This window comes from Lissotriton helveticus, chromosome 9 (assembly GCF_964261635.1).
Source record: "Lissotriton helveticus chromosome 9, aLisHel1.1, whole genome shotgun sequence".
NCBI classification, from domain to species: Eukaryota; Metazoa; Chordata; class Amphibia; order Caudata; family Salamandridae; genus Lissotriton; species Lissotriton helveticus.
Genome location: NC_136070.1, coordinates 329,305,499 through 329,319,450, shown reverse-complemented (window position 1 = coordinate 329,319,450; position 13,952 = coordinate 329,305,499).

The window sequence follows — 13,952 nt, the reverse complement described above, 5'->3', positions numbered from 1 at the left end:
CCTGAACAGGAACAGATAAAGAGTGACTCTGAAGAAGAGGAAGAACGGATTGTGCGTAAACATAACGAAAATAAAAGAGCTCTTGAGAAAGACGAAGAAGGTGGAAGTGCAGTACAGGTTAAAAGAGTCAGAAAAGGTGACAACTGGCCAGTTGGAGTCTAAAGACTAAAATACTATCTGAGACTATCAAATGAAAGACCTGAGCAAGTGAATGAGGTTACTAGTCAAACACAGTCAATTGTGAAAAGCACTCGAAGAAGTCCAAGACTGAGAATTTTGAATAATAAGTTCAAGGTCAGGGGTCCTGAATGGACCTACGTAATTTTGAAGGAATTTGAAAATTTGGATTTGAGTGAACAGACAGAAGAAGAAGGAAATGCTGCACAGATTGATGAAGTAAAATTGAGACCTCCTTGAGAAACCAAATGTTTGAATTAACAAGGAAAGAAAAGAAAAGAAGAGGAATCTTCTTAGACTAAAAATGGCTAAAGACAGGGTTACTGAACGACCAAAACGAAGTTGCACGCAAAAATGCTGTAGAGCTTGCATATGTCATCAACAACACTAATGGGTTTGGGCTCCCAACAGCAAGGCCAAACCTCAGGTAAATAAATAACAAAATAAATGCCAGTACTGGGAATACTTTTCTTCTCTAGTTAGCCATCCACTAATTGACGCAAAATAAAAAAGTGTGGTAGACTCCTTTTTCTGTCTGAATTAATCAGAATGAACTTATTGTTTATTCGACATGTCACATTTTAGACACAATTTTGTATATTTTCATTTTTCACAAAATTGCAACATTAAAAACACATATAATGTACAGATTCAAAAAACACACATATTCCACTTTTACATACTCCAAAATCCGGAATCTCTCACTTACAATATCACCCACTCCACACTTTCACCACATACAACAACCAAATATTTACAATTATCACATTTTTAACAATTCTTTTTACAGTGCCATAGAGGATTGGATAAATAAAATCATAACATTTGAGTTTTTAATGCTCTTATTCAAAAAAGTCTTATGGCTGGAAAAGAAACTGGTCTACGCGTTTCGAACTCTGGTTGGTTTTAAGAGTTCTCGTCAGGACCAAAGCAACAAGCTGTCTACCCTTGTCGATGAACCAATTGTGTCTGTCGCCAAACAATTGGGCTTGTAAGAATACTGTTGGTGTGTGTGTCTCGGGATGGTCTGGGTCTTTAGTACTCAGGCGGCCATCCTAGTTTCGGTGTCTACAGAATCCAATCAGTAGCGCTCGAGTATTCTGGGATTGAATCGCTGTATCCGTTCGGGATAATCGATCTCGCACTGCCTCACTGTTGAGAGCTTGCATATGTAGCATTTTGTTAGTGGTCACAGTATGGCTATTTCTAACAGTAGCAGTTCCTTATCTTATGATAACAGACAAGAAGAACAACACAGATACTAATGAGAAAACATCTACCATGAAAGGGGATAGAGTAGAATTAGAAGCAGCAGAAGAGATAGATTTACAGTATCAGATAATGACACATCTTGAAATGTTTTCACCAAGTTGTTGTTCCAGTATCTAGATACAATGGAGATCAGTGATTGTTATGTTTGCATGAAATTCCAGCTTCAGTGTCAGAAGGAGTTACCTACCACCATTTACCTTTAACACATGGTATCCCATGTAGTGTACTAACAAGTCAATTCAATAGAACAGGGAAACTTCAATATTATTACTCAAACTTAGATGTAGTATTTTCAGAAATTCCTATTCGAAAAAATATGAATCCAGTGCTTAGTAGTCCAGACGCATAGTTTATGGGTAAATTTTTCCTAACTATGAAGTCAATAGATACAGTAAAGGCACACAAAAATAACTTAACATGTACATTACGGGAAGAAGAGAAGGCGTTTTTGAATTTAGTTGAAGAAAGGAGAAAGGATTTCCAAAGAAAAGTTGCTGAACAGAAAACCCATGTACCTCCATGGGCTGAGAAAGAGGGAATTTATGGAGAGAAGTGTGGCTCACTGGTTAGAGGAAGCAGACCTGGAAGCAGAGGTCAGCCCGGGACCATGGTTCAATTCCCGGCTGGGTGGGGTCTTGAGTCCTAAAGTGTCCATGGACTCGACAATTCTCGCTCCGGTGCCTACTCGATTCACGGGTTCACACTCTGCGACTCTGGGCAATAGCTTGCTTAATCTCCACAACGGCCCCTCGCGGCGGGATGCCTGGCTTTCACCTTGCGGATACCCTGCCGGGGTTATCTCACAGGGGAATACCAGGACGGGTTCCCTAAGCAAGCGCTTAGATACCGCTCGGTGATTTGCGCTATATAAATTCCTGTACATTTACATACAGTTGGCAAAGCTCATGCTGTGATGTCCCTAGACTTTGTGAAGAAAGAGAAAACCTGCCTCCATAGATTAAAGACAGATTATAAAAACGTATTTATTGGTTCCAGTGAATGTGAACATAACTTCTTGATTTTGGGCGGCTAGGGACTAAAAGGGGGAACTGATCCAGTATTTTGTGGGGTTTACTAGGTGTGTGGGATTAACACTTATTATAAATTACCTGCACTGTGGTACGGGAAGTTGCTACTTTGGGATTGTATTTCCAAAAATGTATCACGTAAAAAGAATCACTGGAAGCAATAAAAACACTAATGAACTAACACAAAGAAAGAGAGCTAGTTTTTTTAGAAATAATAGGTGACATATTTGGTGCATAAATACCTTCAGTGGGAGTCATTCTAAATTCACATAGAATCTGTCAATTGTCAACAGTAGTTGATCGTCTCTCGACTGATACTGCTGGGGGTTTCTTGATGATTAATATGGAAATGTTTGCAATTAGGTCAATGGTTTTACAAAACCGACTTGCACTTGATATATTATTGGCAAAAGAAGGCAGAGTCTGTAAAATGCTGAAAGTGCAAAATTGTTGGTGTAAATGTTGCAGAAACAAATGGAAAGGGAGAAAATATGAAGTGAATGGAAAAGGAAAGAAAAGAAAAGAAAGTATGAAGAAATTTAGGTGGAGTAAATGATAGGAAAGTTATATAAAAGGATGAAAGATTTGAAAAACAAAGATGAGATTAAGAACGAAAAGGGAGGAAACAAAACTGAGATATGCTGAAGTTGGCATCTGATTGGGATGGGTAATTTTGTAATGGCTCAAAATGCCATCAGAGAGGGGATTGATGGAGCAAGGACTCGTAGAAAAGAGACTTGCTCGGAAGCAATCCTCTCATTTAACCCCTAACATGTTATTAATTATGTATGTGTAAAACTAAGGCGCATCACATAAAAACGAGGGTTAGAGAAGCTTGCATATGTGTTTTCTAACGTAAATACCTTGAGCGGCTTTCTAAAATGGCTTTTACTAAATGCTAATGCTGGGAAAGTATTAATCAGTACAGGGGGTTAGAGTAGAGATGGGTGGTATACAGTGAAACCATTTAATTTTTTTAAGTAACATCTGTCTTTCTGACTCTACCATTAGTGCGTATTTGGGCCTCTTGAGTAGGTCTGAAGTGAGCAAAGTCACGTGAGGTCTGCGCATGACAATTGAAAACAAGCCCAGAAGGCTTACGTGTGAGTCAAGAAGAGGACAAGGACAAAGCCTGCTTGAGCCTGGGAACCAGCAGTGAAGAACCTGAATGAATAAGACTATATGTTAAGACAAATACATTTGTTGCAGATGAGATGTGAATCCGGGTGGGAAAATAAAGTTTGAATAAAAATTAAGGGGATGGGTTTGTTAACAAAGGACTAACTGAAAAGAGTGATATGTAAGCATGTTGTGATGATCTTCCCCCCTTGCCTGACCAATCAGAATTCGTATTTTTACAATATTGAAACTTTAGTGGGTGGTACATGAAGAGCGAAAGGTATAATTGAGGTAGCTTTAGTTAGTTAGTGGGAGGAGAGAAGAGGTCGGAGACGTGAGATGCTGTGAGCCATGGGTGCTGTCGGAATAGCGAGAAATGCTGATAAGAATCGAATGAGGAGCCTGATATCGTAAATTATTAGGATTAGAAAGAAGATCGCAGAAGAATCTCGAGGAGGAAGAGAGTGTCAGAGAGGGGTGCAACGCAATCGTCGGTATTCTAGAGAGGTCAACCATCCTGTCCTGAAGCCTTTGTAGCCTGATCTATCCTGGGGGACCCTTATCAGCCCTTTAGCCAGGGGTTGGTCTTCACACCATCCTAGGTAATAATAACTTCATGAAATTGCAGATGTTCTTTTCTCTCTGACCTCTCCTTTCTGAGCATGTCATTGCAGTTTGAACTATATATGTTGATTGATTGGTTAATGGAATCTTCTCTCCTATGAGTGACGGTGACAGTACTGTACTTTGAAGTGGTTCACATGCAATTATTTTAGATAAAGATTTAAATCTTTCTTGAGACTGTGGTTATTTCCTTATAATAAAGAGAGGGTTAACTTATGTAATTTCACCATCAACTAGTTTAACTAATGGTCCATCGACCAGAGGAAAAAACTTTTTGATCAGTGAAAGGTTAGTTAGGAATAAAGGTAACTAATCTAGAATTTTGAAATACAAACTTTGACTCCAGGGGTTTTACCTAATTGTGTGTGTGTGTTCATGGGCCCAGGTGAGCCCTCTAAATCCTCAGAGAGACCCACCACTCTTATATTGTTTTGCCTGTTGGATCCTTCAGCATCTTCCTTTGCTTGAGGTTGCACACCCTGTCTGTAAGGCACATCGGTTCTGCGCTCATAGCTTTCTGTGCAGGTTGCAGTTCAGTTCTGCCCATCTCTGATTCTTTGACTCTATTGGCGAATTTGTGAGGGTCAGCCCGCAGCAGGCCCAATTCGGCTGCCATTGAGCCAGTCTCCCACTGGAGCGTGGTATGTGCGTCTGCTATTGCTCCTAGAATCTTATTTAAAGTTTGTTGTAGAGGCTGAAGCAACGTATCCAGAGCCATTGCGGTCTCCAGTGGCTACCGCTGGACCTCCGGTGCCCCGTGGGAGGGTCCCTGTGATATAGCTCTTGATTTTCCCATCACTGTCCCGTGCCACCTTGGTAGGGCTGGCACTCAGTCTTCCAACAGAATCCGGTCCGGAAGGGCCAATCTGGTTAGCGCGGAATACTATGTTGCCAGCGCACCCCGTGATCACCCAGCTAGGCGCCTCTTTCCCCAGTGCCTGCAGCAGTCGCAGTGTCACCCAAGAGAATTTGTTCCACCCCAGGGGGTGGGGTTGGTGGTGAGCGAGAGGGTGGGATGGGCGGGTAGAACCCCGCCACTCAACATTTGCCCTCCAGTTTAATCAGCTTTGTCCCCCTGACTCTCTCGTCGGTCCTCCAGGCTAGGTTATGTCGGCCTTGGCCCTTTGCTTCTTGAGGCCGTTGCAGTCCGTGCTACTCCAGCCAGTTCCAGATGGCTCCTTGCCTCTCGTATTTGAGGATCAGGCCCAAGCACATCACGTGTACTGAATGTGCACCGAAAAGTAAGGATGGAGAGAAGGGGGGTCACATTTGGGTATGGAGTCCTCCCAGTAAATCCAGACCCATTCCCTATATCTAAGGGCTCTCCTAGTAGCAGCACTGTTGCCACCCTTTGCTAACATGGGTGGGCAATAAAATGAGTACATGGGGTGGAGGACCCCCCGTTGGGCCTCTCCCTGCTCACCTCGTGAAAGGGAGGGTTCCCTCCTAAGGGGTTGCCTGCCACACTGTTCAGTGCCTTTGATTGCCCCCATGGGATTCGGGCTCACGGGGCCGTGATCTCCGGCTCCCTCAGTGTCTCGGCCATGATCACATCACTGTTGCCAATGGGGCCTCCACACATTGCAGCTCACCAGGCCAGTGCCACTGCTATTCCCCCAGGAGCCTCAGGCTCTCTCATTCTTGATTTTCATGTCTCTCAGTGGTTCCGCCAGGGCCACGCAGTATGGGTCCAAGTACTGCCACTGCCAGGGCCGCTAGATGTCACAGCTCCAGTAGACTGCCTCAATCTTCCTTGCGCTTTTCAGCAACACTATGGCCCCACAGCACCCTGCCGCCCCTGGGGACGCCCCAGTCCACTCCTACATTCAGGAGAGGCACTTCCAAGCAGATTTGTTTGCCCGGTAGTCACCACGCCAAGCTAGTGGCTTCAACTCACACCGCATTTCACTGTGTTTCTCAGCTCCCTGATCGACTCTGCTACCGGGGCCCCTCTACAGAGGCAGCCCAAGTGCTCCTGTGCATTAAGCAGGGCCTCAGGGGAGCCGATGAATTCCCCAAACACGCTGCCTTGTCAGGATAGTGTTGATCGGTGCGGAGCTACAGCTTGAAGTGACCGTCCTCATGGTTTGCATAACCACGCCGCTGGAATGGAGACAGAAATAACTGTTAATTTCACAACCACATTCATCCCCATGGTGTTTGACAATCTGACTGCAATCTTTTGATATTCCCCCTAGTCCAGCAAATTCGTAAAAAAATTCAAGTATCAAAATGGATTCCAAACTCAGCAAGCCACCTCATACCAGTGCAGAAGTTAGCTCTTTTTCTATCTGGAATTGAATAACCCCACTATTATTTTCTTTTTCATTTTCATTTTCTTATAAGGTTGTGATCATGAATGCTTTAATCTCTTTGTGTCTCCATTATTGTAAGTCTGGTTACTTGGAATTACTCACCGTCTTACTGGGAAAATGTCAACTTGTGCAAAATGTGACAGCCCAAATGACACTTGGGTTATCCTGGCATGATTGTATTTCTCCAGCCCTTGGTACTCGTCATTGACTGCCCACATGTCAGAAACTCTTAATCAAGCCAATGCTTCTTGTGTCTCCCTTTCGACACACCAGCTAATCCAGACTACCCAGGCCTACTAGTTGCTCTATTGAGCAGAATGTGCCCATGAATCTCAAATGACAGAGGCTCCTGCGAAAGACCCGGAACATGCCAAGATAATCTGATATCTTCCAAGCTATAAATTGAAGATGGCCATGGAGAACTAGTTTGTGAGGGCAGCCTTGAGGCTGTGCCTTTGCTTGCGGGTCCTAACTCCAACTAAAGACCTAAAATAATTTGCGATTCAAGCGTGGGGCAAACAGATCTAACTGAACTGGACCTCAAAGATAAAGAATTTTGTTGAAAATCTGGGAGTCCAAGGAACAGTCATTTCTGTCCAGAAGAACTGCGAATCATCAGTCTGCTACCAAGTTTGGTAATACTGCCTGAAGTGTGGTCCCTCCATCTAGGCAAAAGTGTCAAAATCCTTTGACTAACTCCCCTAGACCTTTAAATCTTACCCCTATTAACATGATTATATAACGGACAACAAAGACATTGTCCATTTGAAGCAGAATATAACATTTTACTTGGTCCTGAGCTAAATCTTTTTATAGTGACGGAACCTATAAGCAGTTTTAAGTAATTTATGTGATAGTGAACTTCTTTCAGATACTATTTTTCTCATGTGATGATATCCCCTCACTGTGCCCCCAGCTGATTGTGCTGTTGTCTAACTTGACTAACATAAATATATGGGGCCTGAACAAAATCAGATGTTCCATTCTAGGTTTCCATCTGGGTAAGCCAACAATCCATCTCCTCCTTTCCCTCTGGAAAAATGGAAATGTATGCTAAGTAGGGGAGCCCTTACAAAGATCTATGGCCTTCAAGTGTTGTAAATTCCAATGATAAAGAGGAGCCAGGAATACTGTTTGAATGGATACAGATAACAAAAACCCATAATCCTGGATAGCGTGATCAGAAAAAAATTGTTTAAAATGAGCACTGACTGTGCCTCTTTCTTTAATAAATTGATTTCCATTAGCAAGAGGAAACACAGGCCAAAATAGAGCTGTTTAAAATTTTATATTTTCCCTTCCATAAGAATTGTAGAAAATTCCTGTTTGAATAATGAGTTGGCACAGATATATAAGCATCATTTAGATCTTTATTTGCTAACCAATCACCTGTTTGTAATGCATTTCATTCATCTTGAAATATCTGCAAAGAACAAATCCGTTTAGATGCTTTAAGTTTATTAAAGCTTGAAATAAAAAACGGTGCTCATGAAACCCTGGAAACCCATGGGATTTTTTTGTACTGGCTCTTTGGGTATTGATTTGTGCACCTCCTCTATTATCAGTTCTCTTTCTAGGACTGTGAAAATCATTGGGCAGGTTGGAGATAGTTGAACTGGTTGAAAATAAAAGTCCTATCTTATAACATTGAGTTGTTTGTAATATTCACTGCTCTGACACAATAAACTCCAATTGTGATTAAACAAGGTGAGTCTGCCACCTAACTTTCTTTGGAAAAACGTTTTACATTGATTTGGCTAACTGATACTGGGGCTAGATCATCCTTTGCCATGATGAAATTAACCTCTGAACTGTCCTTCTCTTTGTGGGAAGTAGAAGGTATAACCATTCCTATCCCTGAAGCTAGCGAATGTCTACCTCTTGTGGCACAGAAGAAACTTGATATGAATTCTGGTGTAGGGTGCTGAGAAAGTGAGCTCTGATTTGCCCAGCCCTTCTAAAAACATGATGAGCAAACACTTTTTTGAGATTGTGTTGCATTTTATCCAAAGCTGTACAAGTTTGTACATAAAATGAAACCTCTTTCACAACGATGGCACCAGACAAGTGACCATCAGCTTCAGAACCCAATTTCTTTTCTGCCACTTGGAGATTGGCATTTGGCAATGCAGTACCGTTCGATCGATCCCGGTCTATCCCGTTTCCCAGTCGATCCCGTTTCCCATTTCCTGTTAAGATGGCGGGCGGACTGTCTCATAAGTGTCAGCCTGCATTTTATGATGGACTGACAGACTTTTAAAACTGCGACAATACTCGCATTGGGTAGCTCTTGGACTATGCTACAACACGATATAGTAACGATCGTACTAGTGCACTGGGAACATCACGTTTGGCAGCACAAGGTTGTGAGTGTTACATTGCATTTATGCAGTCTTGATGTGTATCTAGTGGTTGTTTTCGCAATCTGCTTTCTCTTCCAGATAATCGCATGTGTTTTCTTTCAGACAACGCTGAAAGCACAACCATAGGTCTGCGGTACTAACTGCCACGGGAGAGGGTGAACCTTAGCGTGTGCATACCACCGTAGTAGTATCGGTCCTGAAGAAAGCCTCGCTAATTTTCATATGGAGGCGGAAACATGTAGAACGGCCACCCTTCACTGTTTTTATGTAGAGATGTCACTGGTCAATTAATATCAGAGGGGACATCCTCGTTTTACTTTTAGCCTTACCTTACTGTTCGATCATTAAAAATCTTTACGTCTGGTAAAACTAATTTTAATTCTCACTGTCACCTTCTGCACTCCCACCAAAATACCCGCTCTGCTGTAAACAGGCCCTGTAGCACACCCGAGTGGCATTTGGACGCTCAGGTGGGAACCCCATGATGAAGCATGTCACCAACCAGGTTGGTGAGTGATGGTTCTTTTTAAAAGCAATTGCTACTCCGTCCGCTTTGTGCAAATGTAGTTTATTCGGAATCACTCTTTTGTTGTTTATATACATGAGGAATCACTGACAGAATATCGAACACTAGAATATCAAGTTACACAAATATCGGTACATAAAATATCGTTGTCAAAAGTATTGACCTCCTATCTTCATAATGGTAAGTACAAAAATATCGAGAAAAAAACATCGTTGTTAAAAATATCAAAGTACGATATATTGTTTTTTATATATAAAAATAATTTAAAATAAATTAAATAAACTATTAAAATATTTAATATTTTTTAAACCTACATTTTACACTACATTAAGGGCAACAGTATGGAAAGTGTTGGGTAACCTAGGGAAAAAATTACTATTCCCACTCCAGACAGTGCAACAGTAGGAAAAGTGTTGGACAGCGGATGGGAATAATTTACTATTCCCATTCCAGTGAGTGCAACAGTAGGGAAAGTGTTGGATAGCGGAGGGGAATAATTTACTATTCCCACTCCAGTGAGTGCAACAGTAGGGAAAGTGTTGGATAGCGGAGGGGTAGAAATTACTATTCCCACTCCTGTGAGTGCAACAGTAGGGAAAGTGTTGGATAGCAGAGGGGTAAAATTACTATTCCCACTCCAGCGAATGCAACAGTAGGGAAAGTGTTGAATAGCAAGGGTAATAATTACTATTTCCACTGAAGAAAATTCTAATTTAAAAACAAACAAAATATCAACTACAATACAAAATATATTTAAAAAAACAAAACATATATAAAAATATAAACATTTGCAAAACATATGCTAATGTATAAAAAATCAAAAATGTGCACAACAAAATTTCTTTTTTTCATTTATCACAAAATTAACAAATAAATAAATATTTTGTAATAGAAATTAATTGTAAAAAAAAAGAAGATTAGATAAATTTTATATTTTTTTCCTAACCTATAACACCACACAATTTACAACATACATCTAAATTTAAAATAAAGTGTACCTCCATAATTAAAACAATTAATTAGCAATTAAACACATATTAATAATTAAGAAATCACATTTAAACAGGTAAAAATGTATGTACTAACCAAATGTTACAGCAGCTATAGAACCTAAATCCCCAAACAAAATAAAAATAAACAATTACCAAAAATATTTATCAATGAATAAATGATTATTAATGATCAAGTAATGATTAATTAATTTGACCTAAATTACTTTTCACCCTCTACCCCAATAAACACTAAAACACACACCTAAAAATATTTACACAATTTCCATAACTAATTTTACATTACTAAATGAATATCAATTAACAACAAATTATTAATTAATTTTAAAAAATGTACTTCCCACCATTTACCACTATAAACCCCACAACTCACACATCAAAATAATTACACAATGCCATATTTAAATTTGTATTAAATAATTGGCATTAATTAACAAATAATTAATTATAAATTTCCTCCCACCATAGTCCCTTATAAATGCCACCACCAATTTCATAAAACTTGATACAATTGACATAATTAATTACCAATTCATTAATTAATGAATAACAATCAACAAACAAAATATAACTAATTAATAAAAAACGAATTCACACAATTAACATTCAATAAATATTAGATGAAAAATATTAATAAATGTATTAAAATTAAATTACTTTCCACCCTACTCCGATATCAACCCACACTTAAAAAAATAACACAATTAACATAATTACCAATTAATTCATAATAATTAACAACCAATTAATAAATAATCAATAATTAACTAATTTCCACAATTAACAATATCATATATTTAATTCATAGATATTATTCAATAAAAAATATTAATACTGTAATTATAATTAATTTACTTCCCACCCTATGCCCCTATGAACCCACAACCCGCTCCTAAAAAACTACACAATTAACATATTTACCAATTAATTATTCAATTAAAATTAACAGACAATTAATAATTAAATAATAATTAATTAATTCCCACAATTAACACTATAAAATTAAAATTAAATAAATACAAATTAATATTCAATTTATTATAATTACTTCCCACCCTATTCCTGTATAAACCCACAACCCGCTACAGAACTAAAATGCAAAATTTAATAAAAATAAAACAAATAACTTCTACCAATTCAACACATCTATTAAAAAACAAATGCAATACTTACACAAAAAAATAGAGCACCTACATTTAAAATACATACTAAAATACATAACAGTAACAAAAAAAGATCTTTTTAACAACTATATTTTTGCAAACGATATTAATGACATCAATAGTTTTGGAAACAATATTTCTTACCTAAAACTCAATATTCTTGACCACGATTTTCTTGACCACGATATTCTTGCAGTCGATATTTCTGTATCTCGATATTCTGCACTCGATATTAGTGCAAGTCGACATTTCCAACTCGATATTCTGACTCTTTACCGTCCATGAGATCCCAGGGACACAAAGGATCTCACTGTCTCCACGAGACTGTAATGGCCACACTGGGTGGGGCGGAGACAGGTGGAAGTGATTGTGGTTGAGACAAGGACCATTCTGTCATACACCATCATCTTGCTGTGCAAGAAGAGGGTGTGTGCAAAATCAGCAGCCATTTGTAGTGCCTGGATGTGAGGAGTTCAAGGAGTGCGGGGGAAGCTTGCAGAGGCCAAGGGACCCATGATTGCAACCAGGGAACCTGTGCTAGCTTGTGCTCCAGAGAGTGTGGTGTCTGAGGGGTGTTGGGGATCCTGAATTGGGTGCTGAGACTGTCTTTGGCCTCCAGATCGGGAGGACGAGTGTACATGACAAAGCGGCCTCTATCTGATGTCTTTGGCTCCCTTTCCTTGGACCCACACCACATGGTGCTTTGTTTTGGAAAACACAGTGACGAGACCGAGGGGTTCAGTGTGCTTTGTGGACATCTGCAGCTGACTGTCGGGGTCTACGGCAGGTCACACCTCCGCTTGAGGGGAAGGCATTTCTTCAGACTTGGAAGCGCACCAGCTTCCTGAGTCACAATCTTTTGTCTATGGGGGATATCGATCCTGCACTCATGCAGGTGCCATTGGGCGCCTGGATTTCTAATCTGGATGGATGAAACTAAGAAACTGTTTCTTTCTGTGTTATGTGGTTCCGACTGTCTAGTCAATGGTGCGCCAGCTGGGGCAATGTCTATCGTTGGCTAGTGTAGTTGAAGACGGAGGGGCTGGGTCACGAGGCGTAGTTAAAGAACTGTGACTGTTTAACCTTTTGGCTAATGGGAAAGTCCAACAATTGCATATTACTGTAAAGTGTACAGACAATGTGTTTCGTTTTGATTTCAATAGAGAAGTTTGACAATTGCGTATAATTGTAGAGGGTATATACAATGCTTATCTCGTTTTGATTTCAGTGTATGTGTGAATGTAATACAAAAACAAGTGTTTTTATTCATATGGTGTGGTCTTTTTGAAGCGTACGCAGTGTGTTGCGAGGGTGAGGTGTTGTGACAATACTTTACGCTCTAACCCTTAGGATAAACCTGACAGCTCTGTGCCAAGCTACCAGCAGGGGAGCAGAGGTTGTCGGACAAGTAACTCATCCTATTTGGAACAGTGGATTCTGACTGACTTTGATACGTTTTAGCCAGCCCGAAACCGCTGGGTCTAACACATGCTTACAGGCCGTGTATGGTACTGAATAGGAACAATTAAAAAGAAAAGGAGGTCATTATACCAAACCATATAGTAGCATAAAATAACACCTGAACTGTAGAAAAGGTTTTTGGGTTTATATTTTCAGCATATAGACTTATATAGAATTATCATAATTGCAATTGAAACAAACATCATATGATGTGTAGAAGTGCAAAACACCAATTTTGACAAGATGGATGTCATCTCTGCCAGTCACTTCTGCTTTCACCGCGCACACATTCTTTCCCCACAGGCTCTGCAGCAGACAGTTAAACTGAAGTTATATTGGTTATTTTCATTGCTGTATTCTTTTGCTCACAATTAATTTACTATGGTTGCAAAAAGTATCACTTGATCTATTAACTGAGAGAAAGTCTTATTGTTAAATGTTACATATTTGTTCTAACATCTCAGGATAACATTAGCATAGAGGGTGTTAAATCATTTTTTTTAAGAATTGGGTTGGTTTGGTGCTTGTGTGTTATGGCAATAACTTTTTTGTGTTCTGATTTGCTAAAGAAATTATACTTTTGCTCAAACCCCAAGGAGTTTCCAGTATTACTAATCTCCTATACAAGAAGTATGTGTAAGAACCCCTTGATTTTGTGCATGAGCTAGAAGAGCTTATGTTGTCCAAATATTTTCTGTTTTCGCTTCTCATTTGGGACTTGGAATAATTTCTGATTTTACATACGCTGTATAATTTTGCACCCAGAAGCTTTCATGGTATTGACTCCGTACTGCTTCTTACGATTTTTGTTTAAATAAAACACTGATTCTTCATTGATCAACACCTCAGTTATTGAGTGAACCCCATTACTTAATGAACTGTTCTACTCTGCCA